Consider the following 12,641-nt stretch of genomic DNA (forward strand, 5'->3'; position numbering starts at 1 on the left):
ACAAGTTACAGCTTGCATAATTGAGCACTTCATGTTTTGTTTTTTTTAATTTATTTTATTTGGATTTTTTGTTACTGTGCTCCTCCACGCAGTGCAGGAGGGAGCAAAGGAGATCAGAGCACCGTGTCATCTAAACACGGTGTATGTACTATGACAGTGAGTGTGATTGTGATGGGATACTATTTATTGGCGAATATAATTCTTGCTTTTAACTATATTAAGGGGATCAATTTTAAGACGAATGTGTGACTATGATTGGATGGAGAGGATGTTTGGGATGTATGAGATGAATGGAAGGGACAGCTGGCCTGACGACTTGGAGGCAGGAGGAGTGGGGGAGCCTATCCCTGGGGTGGCAGAGGGCCAAAATATTCCAGTCCTGTTGGGCAGAGGCAGACATGGCGGGAGACATGGGGCAGGCCCCATGAACTCAGCTCTGAGTACTGGTGAGAAGCGAAATCCGGACCCTGGGCTCAGGCTGTTGCTGCTCAATGCCAGATCTGCTGTAAATAAAGCTCTCCTTATCCAGGATTTACTCCTGGATGAGGAGGTGGACCTGGCATGTGTGACTGAGACCTGGCTGGGCCCAGAGGGAGGAGTTCCTCTGTCGGAAATGTGCCCAGCCAGGTTTCAGGTGTGGCACCAGCCACGACCCCAGGGAAGGTGGGGTGGAGTGGCAATTATAGCCAGGAAGACCATCACGTTGCATAGGCTCGCTGCTCCTGAGATTGTAGGTTGGGCCTAGGTGTACAGGTGGACTTGTTGCTCACATACCTGCCTCCTAACTGCATGTCAACAACCCTGCCTGTGCTACTTGAGGAGGTAGTCAGGCTGCTAGTGGAATCCCCCAAACTTATCGTCTTGGGGGATTTTAATCTGCCGTTGCTTGGTGAATCCTCTGGGTTGGCGCAGGAATTCATGGCCACCATGGCAACCATGGACCTGACCGAAGTAGTTCAGGGCCCAACCTATGAGAGGGGGCACACTTTTGACATGGTATTCCTCTCAGGGCGGTTGAGTAATGATCTGATATTAAGGGGCTTAGAGATGTTGCCTTTATCATGGTCAGATCATTTTCTATTGCAGTTTGATTTTAAGGCTCCAATCCTTCCCCACAGGGAGGCAGAACCGATTAGGAGGTTCCGTCTCAGACACCTGATGGGCCCAGCAGATTTTCAAAGGACACTTGGGGTTTTGTCAGATTCACTTGTACACAGTTCGGCAGAGTCTCTTGCTGCAGCCTAGAATACGGCTGCGACGGAGGCTCTTGACTGAATTGCGCCTTTGCGACCTCTCTGTAGCAACAGACCCTGGGGATCTCCTTGCTTTACCAAGGAGCTCCGGGGAATGAAACGCCAGAAGAGAAAGTCTGGAGAAGCATTGGAGAAAGACCAGATCCAAATCTGACCGAACACTTGTAAAATCTCATATTAAGATTTACAAAGTGGCGATCAGGTCGACAAGACGTGCTTACAATGTCGGCCTGATTGTGTCTGCGGAATCCCACACGGCTGCCCTGTTTAGGGTGACTTGCTCCCTCCTTAATCAGGGAGGAGCCCTTGCAGGGTAGTGCTGAGGCCTTTAACAATTTTTTTTGCAGATAAAATCACTCAGATCCGGACTGATGTTGACTCCAATTGGAGCGCGGAGTCAGCTGACAACGAGTCAGTTGAGGTGACAGGGGCTTGTCTTAGTCCACCTGTTTGGAGCGAGTTTGACCTGGTGACACCTGATGAAGTGGACAAGGCCATTGGAGCTGTGAGTTCTGCTACCTGTTTGTTGGATCCGTGTCCCTCCTGGATGGTTTCGGCCAGCAGGGAGGTGACACGGAGCTGGATCCAGAAGATTACCAACGCTTCTTTGAGGGAGGGGTCCTTCCTAGCTCCCTACAAGGAGGCACTTGTGTGCCCCTTCCTCAAGAAGCCTTCCCTGGACTCGGCCGTATTTAACAACTATCGTCCTGTCTCCAACCTTCCCTTTATGGTGAAGGTTGTTGAGAAGGTGAGGTTGCTCCAGCTCCAGCAGTCCTTGGAAGAAGCTGATTATCTAGGCCCTCGGCAGTCAGGATTCAGACCCAGCTACAGTACAGAAACTGTTTTGGTCATGCTGATGGGTGATCTCTGGCGGGCCCAGGACAGAGGTTTATCCTCTGTCCTGGTGCTTCTTAACCGCTCAGCGGCTTTCAATACCATCATGATATCCTTCTGCGCCAACTGGAGAGGTCGGGAGTGGGAGGCACTGTTTTATGGTGGTTCTCCTACCTCTTTGGTCAGTCGCAGTCGGTGTTAGCAGAGGGTCAGAGCTCGACTCCTAGGTCCCCACCTTGTGTCTTCTCTCCCCTGCTGTTTAATATCTATATGAAACCATTGGGTGAGATCATCCAAGGGCATGGGGTGAGTTACCATCAGCACGCTGACGATACTCAGCTGTACATCTCCACCCTGTGTCCACTCAGTGAAGCAGTGGAAGTGATGTGCCTGTGTCTGGAGGCTGTCAGGGTTTGGATGGGTACCAATAGGCTCAGACTCAATCCAGACAAGACGGAGTGGCTGTGGATACTGCCTCCCAAGGACACGTCCGTCTGTTCATCCATTACCCTAGGGGTGGGAATTACTGCCCCTCTCAGAGAGGGTTCGCAACGTGGGCATCCTCGATCTACAGCTGACTTTAGAACACCAACTTTCGGCTGTGGTGAGGGGGGCGTTTGCCCAGGTTCGCCTGGTGCACCAGTTGCGGCCCTATCTGGACAGGGAGTCTTTGCTCACGGTCACTCATGCCCTCATCACCTCGAGGTTCGACTACTGCAATGCTCTCTACACGGGGCAACCTTTGAAGAATGTTCAGAAACTTCAGATCGTCCAAAATGTAGCCGCGCGAGTGGTTTGGGGCCTTCCAAGGCATGCCCATATCTTGTCATCACTCCGCGGACTGCATTGGTTGCCGATCTGTTTCCAGACACAATTCAAACTGTTGGTTATGACCTATAAAGCCCTTCATGGCATAGGATCAGACTACTTCTGAGACCGCCTTCTGCTGCACGAATCCCAGTGACTGGTGAAGTCCCACACAGGTGGCCTCCTTAGGGGCCCGTCAACCAATGTCGGCTGGTGGGGCCTAGAGGAAGAGCCTTCTCTGGGGGGGGGGGGGGGCTGGCCCTCTGGAATCAGCTCCCCCCGGAGATTTGCACTGCCCCCACTCTCCTTGCCTTCCGAAAGAGTTTAAAAACTCATCTTTGTTGCCAGGCCTGGGGTCATTAGATCTTTCCCCCTGACCAACAAATGTTTTCTAGTATGATTTGCTGAATGAATGTTAATGGAAGTTTTTAAAATTAGAATTTTTAAAGGATTGTTTTTATGTATATTAATTGGATTGTTGTACTACTGTCTCTTTGCGTATGCTGTGAGCCGCCCCAAGTCCTTGGAGAAGGGCAGCATATGAATCCAATTAATTAATTATTAATTAATTAATTATTAATTAATTAATTAATAAACCTCTTCTAGTCCAAAGTAGCCCCATCCAGACCTTGGTTCAGCATCAAATCGCTTCCTTCTCTACACTAAAAGATCCTCTTTTTTTTACACAGTGCATCTCCTACGTTATTTGGGTTTCTACGCCTGAGAAGACATTTGCAACTGTTCTCCCTTGTCCTTTCTTTTCCCTCGTATGGATTTACAATTCTTATATTTTACTTAACCAAGAATTTCTCAGTTCACACAAAGTGGGAAACTGTGGTTTAAGTTCCACATTAATATTATAGAGAGAATATATATACAGTGGTACCTCTACTTAAGAACTTAATTCGTTCCATGACCAGGTTCTTAAGTAGAATAGTTTGTAAGTAGAAGCAATTTTTCCCATAGGAATCAATGTAAAAGCAAATAATGTGTGCAAATCCATTAGGAAAAAAAGAAAAGCTTGGAATTTGGGTGGGAGGAGGAGGAGGAAGGAGGAGGACAGTTGCTACCGAAGGAAGAAGATGAGGTGGATCAAAAAAAATCCAAAACTTTAAGGCTTAAAAAAAAAGAGGGCCTTTGAGGCGGCGAGGAGCACACACCTCATATACACCGGGTGTGAGGCTGCCTCCCATACACTGCGCCAGAGAGAGAAACCCAGGTGGGCGAGAGGGGGGAACATCCCGCTCTTTTGACTGAAAGGCAGCTGCTACCTGCTTCCTCTTCCTTCCCATGCTGAAGGGCCCCCCTCTTCTCTCGCTCACTTTGTAGCCGGCGCCTTTCCTTCACGTAGTAACTCCTTGGTTTGGCTGAAGCCAAGTTGATCCGGCCAGGGTGAAGCGCCCCCTTTTCCCTCCGCAAGGCAACCTCACGCCAGGTGTAAGGGAGGCAGCATGAGGGAGTCACCACAGCGAAGTGGTTTATTCCCTCTCCAAGCGCCCAGAGAAAGGAAAATGCTTTGTTTGCTCTGGACTGCCAAAGCCTCCTTAAGCGCCACCGAAAGGCTCCTCTGGCAGCCCAGAAAAGCCCGAGATGGGCAGGATTACAGGGGGAATGGCAGAAAACTGGCCGGGCCTTTGTGCCGCTCTCAAATTTCCTGGGAAATTTTTCCTGGCTCGGGTTCTTAAGTAGAAAATTGTTTCTTGAGAAGTGGCAAAAAAATCTTGAACACCCAGTTCTTATCTAGAAAAGTTCTTAAGTAGCGTATATATATATATATATGCATGAAGGTCTTGGCATATTCGGGTTTTCTTCCCGTGTAAGTTTCAGAGATTCCTGGTGATGTTTCAACGAGGTCGCACTCGTCATCTTCAGGCTGGTGCTTCTGTCCTTGTGCCTGGGTGAACACAGTGTGACTTGAGCTGTCTTCCCTCTATAAATACTGGTGGGAGAGTGTGGAGTGTTGCCTCAGCAGCTGCAAGCAGTGTTGAAACTTCCTGGTGGGTTAGTGGGGTAACACCTGGGGTCATTGATGTAACTGATACATGCTGATTAGTTGATGTTTGTGGATTGAGGGAAGACAGCTCAGGTCACGCTATGTTTGCCCTAGCACAAGGCTAAAAGCACCAGCCTGAAGATGACGAGTGGGACCTCATTGAAACTTACAAGAAGAAAACGGAATATGCCAAAACCTTCATACCTGTACCCGTAAAAATCTACAAATATATATATATATATGGGCCAAAATAGCGCTATCCAAGTCTCCCTTCATTTTAAATATTCAGCAAAAATATGTGATATTTATATATATCACATATTTATATATATGACGGTCTTGGCATATTCGGGTTTCTTCCCATGTAGGATTCAGAAATTTCTGGCAACGTTTCAACGAGGTCCCAGAAATTTCTGAATCCTACACGGGAAGAACCCCGAATATGCCAAGACCGTCGTACCTGTACCTGTGAAAATCTATGAAAACACACACACATATGTTTTAGTAGATTTTCAAGGGTATATGTATGTAGATTGTTCTGAGTTCGGGTTTTGCCCTGTGTAATATTTTGCATGTCTATGCGACGTTTCAGTGAAATCACATTCACCATCATCAGGCTGAAGTTGTAAGCTTCGTGCTGCTGTAAAAATAAATGTAAAACTAAATTTACAGGAGCACGAAGCTTACAACATCAGCCTGATGATGGTGAATGTGATTTCACCGAAATGTCGCATAGACATTCAAAATATTACACGGGGCAAAACCCGAACTCAGAACAATCTACGTACATATACCCGTGAAAATCTACGAAAACATATACAGTAATACCTCATGATACGAACTTAATTGGTGCAAGGAGAAGGTTCGTAAGACGAAAGGTTCATAAGACGAAATATTGTTTCCCATAGGAAACAATGTAAAGTCAATTAATCCGTGCAACCAAAAAACCCCCCGCAAAAAAACGGCTTTCGGTGACTGCTGGGAAGCCGCGCGGCTGTTTTAAAAGGTGACAGCCGGCCTGGGGGGCTTCCCAGCACCCCCCCGAACCCGGGTTTGGGGTTCTGGGGGGTGCTGGGAAGCCCCCCAGGCCGGCTGCGACCTTTTAAAACAGCTGTGCGGCTTCCCAGCTGTCTCCTGAAGCCGAACGCCAAAGCCGAACTTCCACGTTCGGCTTCGGGAGACAGCTGGGAAGCCGCGCGGCTGTTTTAAAAGGTGACAGCCGAGCTGGGGGGCTTCCCAGCACCCCCCTCCGAACCCGGGGTTCAGAAAAATTTTGCCTCTTCTTACGAACTTTGTTCGAATTACGAACCGGCGTTCGGGAGGCTTCTGGGAAGCCCCGCCACCCGGCTGTCACCTTTTAAAACAGCCGCGCGGCTTCCCAGCAGTCTCCGAACACCAGTTCGTAACTCGAAAAAAGTTCGTAAGAAGAGGCAAAAATTTTCTGAACCCCGGGTTCGTATCACGAGTTGTTCATAAGATGAGGGGTTCGTATCTTGAGGTACCACTGTATATATATCTCATAATCTTAACAGGTTTCTGGAGCAAAAAATATATATTTTTGCGCATTATCCATGTTAACACAGAACCAGAGATCTCACATTACCCCTCCCCAAGCTAAAATGTGAGCGATTTTTGGTTTAACATGAAGCATGAAACATTCAATGTATATTAATTTATAAATTACAGTTTCTAATTTGGCTTATTAAACCTTGATTAATCAAACGGTTGGTCTTTTATTTCAATTCTTTCAATAGAAAAGGAGGCAAAAGTATTCAGTCCCAGCTTCCTATTCACAAAATTCCTTTTGCTAAAGCCAATTCCCCCCCTGCCTTATTGGTATTCTTTTCGCATCACCCCTGAAATCTGTTGGAAGCTTTTTTTATCTGGAGAGTCTATTTGGAGGAACTGACGGTGTTTCAAAGCGCAATAATTTATATAAGCCAGGAACTTAAAACCTGGGGAGGTAATAAATTGAAACGAAATGCAGCACCCAGGCCCGTTGTGCTAATCAGACTGAAGAGCCAATTTCACTTTAATAGCCATGGCAAAAAGAAAACAGATGGCTTCAACTTAGCAAACAGATAACATGGGAATAATGGGGCAATTAATGCCACTTTAAATGACAAGAGTAAATGAGGTGCCTGAAGTCAAAATTCATGGGAAACGGCTCCATTCGCAGCATCCCCCAAAAGCCACAGCCTCTCAGTAAATCCTGCCACTAATGGAATAATGGATCTTGCTCAGTAAATGCATTTCAGGAGGAGCGAACATTTCCCCCCCCCCCCCCCGTGCGTGTGTTTGTGTGTGCATGTGTGCGCGCATGGGAACTACCCTGGATGAATTTCTGGAAGGATATCAGCTGTGAAACACCAGCAAAATCTCTTTTTCCCCCCAAGCTCTGCGGCCCCAAACGTCCTCAAGGATGCTTTCTTTGTGCCCACCCCCCAACAACAAACCTTTCTTCAGTGGCCTCCCCTCCCGGTCTTGCCATTCGCCCCACCCGTCTTAAAATCTCTCCACTGAATTCTGGACGCTGTACTGTACTTACTTTTTTTTTTTTTATTCCTCCCTCCCACTTCAGGAGTTTCCTTCCTTCTTTCTTTCCTATTCCCTGCAAGGCACGCTGGGAAAACAGGAGGCGGAGTTTCTCACACCAAGGGACGCTGGCTCTTTAAGGAAAGAAGGGGAGAGACGGGGGCTAGGAATGTGTGTGGGGGGCAGAGTCCTAATGTTTTCTTTCTCACCAGGACTTATTCTAAGTTTGCCCTCTCGCTTTCCCCCCCACCTTCCTCTCCATCTTTGGCTTCCTCAGTTCACCTCCCTTAAAATATTTATCTTTTTTTTTTTTAAAGCCTCCTTAAAAAATGAAAAATGCCATCCAGGATGCCTTTGGCAATTTCTTTTTCCCACGGAAAAGTTTAGCAAAAGTGGCCGTGAAAATGAATGAGAGAGGGTTTCTACCACAATGTTTGATGGACATATCTCTTGATGCAAAACAAAGGCCACGTTTCTGGCCTCTCCACTTTCACTGTAATAGAGGTAGTCCTCCACTTACAACAGTTCATTTAGTGTCATCCAAAGTTACGACGGCATTGAAAAAAGTGACTCAGGAACCACCACCCCGGACTTATGACCGTTGCAACATCTCCCACAGTCACGGGATTTACCTTCGGATGCTTTGGCAACTGACTCACACTTATGACCGTTGCAGTTATCTTGGAGTCGCACGTGGATTCCCCTTTTGTGTCCTGGCCAAAGCCAAAGGGGAAATCTGATTCACTTCAAAACCGGGCTAACTAATCTAACGATTGCAGCAATTCACTTAATGAACGTGGCAGGAAGAGTCGTAAAACGAGTCGCAAAGCTTGCTCAGCAAGTGTTTCGCTGGGCAATGTAAAATTTTGAGTTTCGTGGCGGTCGCAACTTGAGGACTAGGCTTTTTATGTAAAATGGGGGATTAATCGTGCAGCAGCTGCAGACAAACACAACACAGGCCAGACAATATTTGCTGTGTAAAGCTGGAGTTTTTAGCCTAATGGGTTAGCTAGCATCTTTGTTCCATGGGTTTCCTAATTGCAGATCAACCAGCAGCAGCAGGAAGAGATAGTAGTTACGTGAGAGAAAGATGCTACCTATTGCAAGTTGCTGCACAGGACTTACTTCTTGGCAAGCAAGGTGTAAAGAATTGTGCACTACGTTTACTTTTTTGGGGGATCTGGTTCTTTCAAACGGAGTAGAGAAGCCCAACTTTGAGAAAAGCAGCATCACCAGAGAGCGGCTGTGCATGCTGGACTCTGGTGTCCCAAGACTGCTTCTCAACAGCTCCCCTCCGAGAGCGGCTGTGCATGCTGGGCTTTGCTGCCCCAAGTCTGCTTTTCCACAGCTCCCCTCATAGATTGGCTGTGCATGCTGGACTCTGGTGTCCCAAGACCATAGTTCTCTCTAAGCTGAGCAATGAGCAATCGCTCACTTAAAAATCATCATCAACTCAGAGTTTTCCAAACCTGCCCAGAAGCCGAGAGGGAAGGAGAGAGAGAGGAAGAGAGGAAGAGAGAGAAACAGATAGAAAAAAGAGAGGAAGGAAAAGAGAAAGAAAAAGAATGGGAGTAAGGAAGAGAGAAAGAAAATCAAAATCTAGTTTGAAACTAGCTCAACTATTTAAGTGGCATTTTGATATTGATAGAGTTGCCCTATGATGAGCTCACTGTTATAGACACACAGTACAGTATTTTATTTTGAAATTCTCTCAGGCAAAACAGGGTGGGTTTTTTATTTACTTGTTTGTTTGTTTATTTATTTATTTATTATTTCTGTGCCGCCCAGTCCCGAGGGGACTGCTGCTCAGACACTATACTTTTCCGCCCACCCCCCCAAAAAATTAGAGGGAACACTGCCCAAGACTGCTTCTCAACAGCTCCCCTCAGAGAGTGGCTGTGCATGCTGGGCTCTGGTGTCCCCAAGATTGCTCCCCCTCCACACACACACTTTTAAGAGCTCCCCTAAACAGCTGCACATTCATCCATCTCATTGGCTCATCTCTGGTCTCCCCATGCGAATCTCCATGCCAGCCTACTCTGTGCAACCCCCACCCCAAATCCTTAGGTGGTTCACACCCACCCACCCCTTCCTCCTTCCCTCTACGCCACCTCTTGGAATTGGGCTCTTCCTATTCCCTTCCTTAGAAAACAAACCAACCTGGGCTTTGCGGGAGGACCTTAAGGAGCCAGTCCTCAGTGAAGAACGCCACTCAGTATATCGTGAATCCCAACACATTTGCGTCCCAGCCCCAGGAAAAGAGAGAGAGAGAGGACACGTTGCCGCTAACCACGCGCCTCCGCGAAAGCAAGCTTCCCTTTCGCGAGACCCACGCTTCCCCTGCCCCCCAAAAACCTGCTTCCTCCCCATCGCCCACTTTTCCCTTCTTCGAAAGAGAGGCCTCTTCAACTCCCCCCCCCCCCGTGGCCTTGCCCTTCCTCCCCGCCGTCCCTTTGTCCTGTTCCCCCGTACTCTTAACACCGGGACCCATGTTGCACGGCCTCTGGGCTCTTCCCCCACCCCGCCACCCCACTTTTTAAGAGCCTCCCTACCGATGGCCGGGCGGTCGCCCAGCTAAGGCCACCGCCGATCCGCTTTTTTTCTCTCCCCCTTCCCAGTCCCGGGTGTTCGGGGCCAGGGAAACAAAGGCCGCGGAGGAAGCGGGGCGAAGCAGGCGCCGTTAGGGGGGGAAAGGCGGAAGGGAGAAGAGAACAAGCGGAGCGCGCGCAAGGGCGCCGGCCGGTGGAGGAGAAGCTTGGGGCCGCCCGGCAAGGTCTCCCCGGGCCACTCACCCACCGCTCGCCCGCGCTCCGGGTCTCCGCTTGGCGAGGGGGCGCTGGCTGGCCGGGCGCGGGAGAGGCTGGGCCGGCTGCCATTGGCTGGAGGAGCCCCGAGCGCCCGGCCACGGGAGGCTCCGGGCCGTTCAGCGCTCTGCACGCGCTCCAAGGGCTCATTGTGCCTTCACACGTTCCGGAACGTTCACGGCGGGGCGGATGGAGCGTCGGCGCTTCCAAGCCGGGGAGGCGGAGGAAACCAACCTTCCTTCCCCGAATCCCTTCTTGACTGCCTGTGCATTCGAGCTCAAGCGGGGTTAGGGAACTCGGGGTTTTGCGGATTGTCGGAACGAGCCGTTTCGGGCGTGCAACAGGTCCCTGCGTTAAGAGAGGATCTGAGTAACGCGTCTAAAGAGGATAACCCGGCGCTGCTATTGTTGCTAGATTATATAAGATTACATTAATTACTAGAATTGGAAGGGACCTTGTAGGTCATCTAGTCCGTCCCGCCCCCCCCCCCCCGTTCAAGCAGGAGTCCCTACACCTATATATTTATTTATCTAATTTATGCCTCCTCAAGGATATCCTGAGCGCTTACAACAAATAAAAACAATATTTAAAAGAACAATTTTTTAAAATCATTACAAATCCCTAGTATCTCCTATATTTTATATATCTTTTCTCCCATTCATGAAATCACTACCCCTAAATCCTTTTCTTCTGAAGTTTTTGCTAACACAGAACTGCCAATACAATACTCAGATTGAGGATTCCTTTTCCCCAAGTGCATTATTTTACATTTGGAAACATTAAACTGCAGTTTCCATTGCTTTGACCATTTATCTAGTAAAGCTAAATCATTTACCATATTACTAGATTTATTAAATTTGTATGCCACCCCTCTCCGAAGACTTACTATTATTATTATTATTATTATTATTATTATTATTATTATTATTATTATTATTATTATTATTATTATTATTATTAGAATTCTGGGAGTTGAAGTCCAGATATCTTAAAGTTGCCAAGGTTGGGAAACACTGCATTACAGGACACTTTAATGTCCTGTGTTCGTTCCACTGTGTTTCATGACATTTTTGAGAAAAAAACCCTATAGTACTATTTACTTCTGGTTTGGGGTAAAATGCTCAATTGCGAACAATGAGATTGTTTAATGAATGTGGCATTCACTTAATGACAACTGCAAAAAGGACATAAAATTGGCTCAGTCACATGGATAATGCATTTTTGTGACCAACTCAACTTAGGACCATAACGGGTGGACTGGCTGAGGAATTCTGGGAGTTGAAGTCCACATATATTGATCTCTAGAGCAGGGCTCTACAAACTGGGCCACTGTAAGACAGGTGGACTTCAATTCCCAGAATTCCCTTAGCAATCCTAGTTGAGGAACTCTAGGAATTGAAGTCCACCCACCTTAAAGCATGACTGGCTCAGGAATTCTGGGAACTGAAGTCCACCCATCTTAAAGTTCCTCAGCATGACTGAGGAACTCTGGGAATTGAAGTCCACCCACCTTAAAGCACAATTGTCTGAGGAACTCTGGGAACTGGAGTCCACCCGTCTTAAAGTTACTCAGCAAGGCTTACAGGAATTCTGGGAACCAGAAAGGCCAACATCTTAAAAGTTGCCACCTTTGGAGACTCTTAATCTAGATCAGTGTTTCCCAACCTTGGCAACTTGAAGATATTTGGACTTCAACTCCCAGAATTCCTGGCTAAGGGAATTCTGGGAATTCAAGCCCTTCATGGCATCGGGCCACAATATCTCCGGGACCGCCTTCTGTCGCACGAATCCCAGCGACCAGTTAGGTCCCACAGAGTGGGCCTTCTCCGGGTCCTGTCAACTAAACAATGTCGTCTGGTGGGACCCAGGGGAAGAGCCTTCTCTGTGGCGGCCCCGACCCTCTGGAACCAGCTCCCCCCAGAGATTAGGATTGCCCCCACCCTCCTTGCCTTTCGCAAACTTCTTAAAACCCACCTCTGCCGTCAGGCATGGGGGAACTGAGACATCTCCCCCAGGCCTATATAGTTTATGAATGGTATGCTTGTGTGTGTGTCTTGTTTCTTAAATAAGGGATTTTTTAGAGACTTTTTAATATTAGATTTGTGATACATTGTTTTTGTTATTGTTGTGAGCCGCCCCGAGTCTGCGGAAAGGGGCAGCATACAAATCTAATAAATAAATAAATAAGTTGCCAAAGTTGAGAAACACTGATCTAGAGAGGACAGTGTTTCTGCAGCCACTGTTAGAGGGAATCCAGAGAGAACAATTCATTCATACAATATGTACCCTTCCTCACATTGCCTCTGTTCCTCCCTTAGCAGCAAGCTCCATTTTGGCAAAAAATAAAAAAAGTCAAGCTGGCACCTTCCATCCGATCCCCCAGGAGCATCTCTGCTCAATAAGCCCCTTTTAACT

The sequence above is a fragment of the Erythrolamprus reginae genome, chromosome Z (genome assembly GCF_031021105.1).
Source record: "Erythrolamprus reginae isolate rEryReg1 chromosome Z, rEryReg1.hap1, whole genome shotgun sequence".
Lineage (NCBI taxonomy): Eukaryota > Metazoa > Chordata > Lepidosauria > Squamata > Dipsadidae > Erythrolamprus > Erythrolamprus reginae.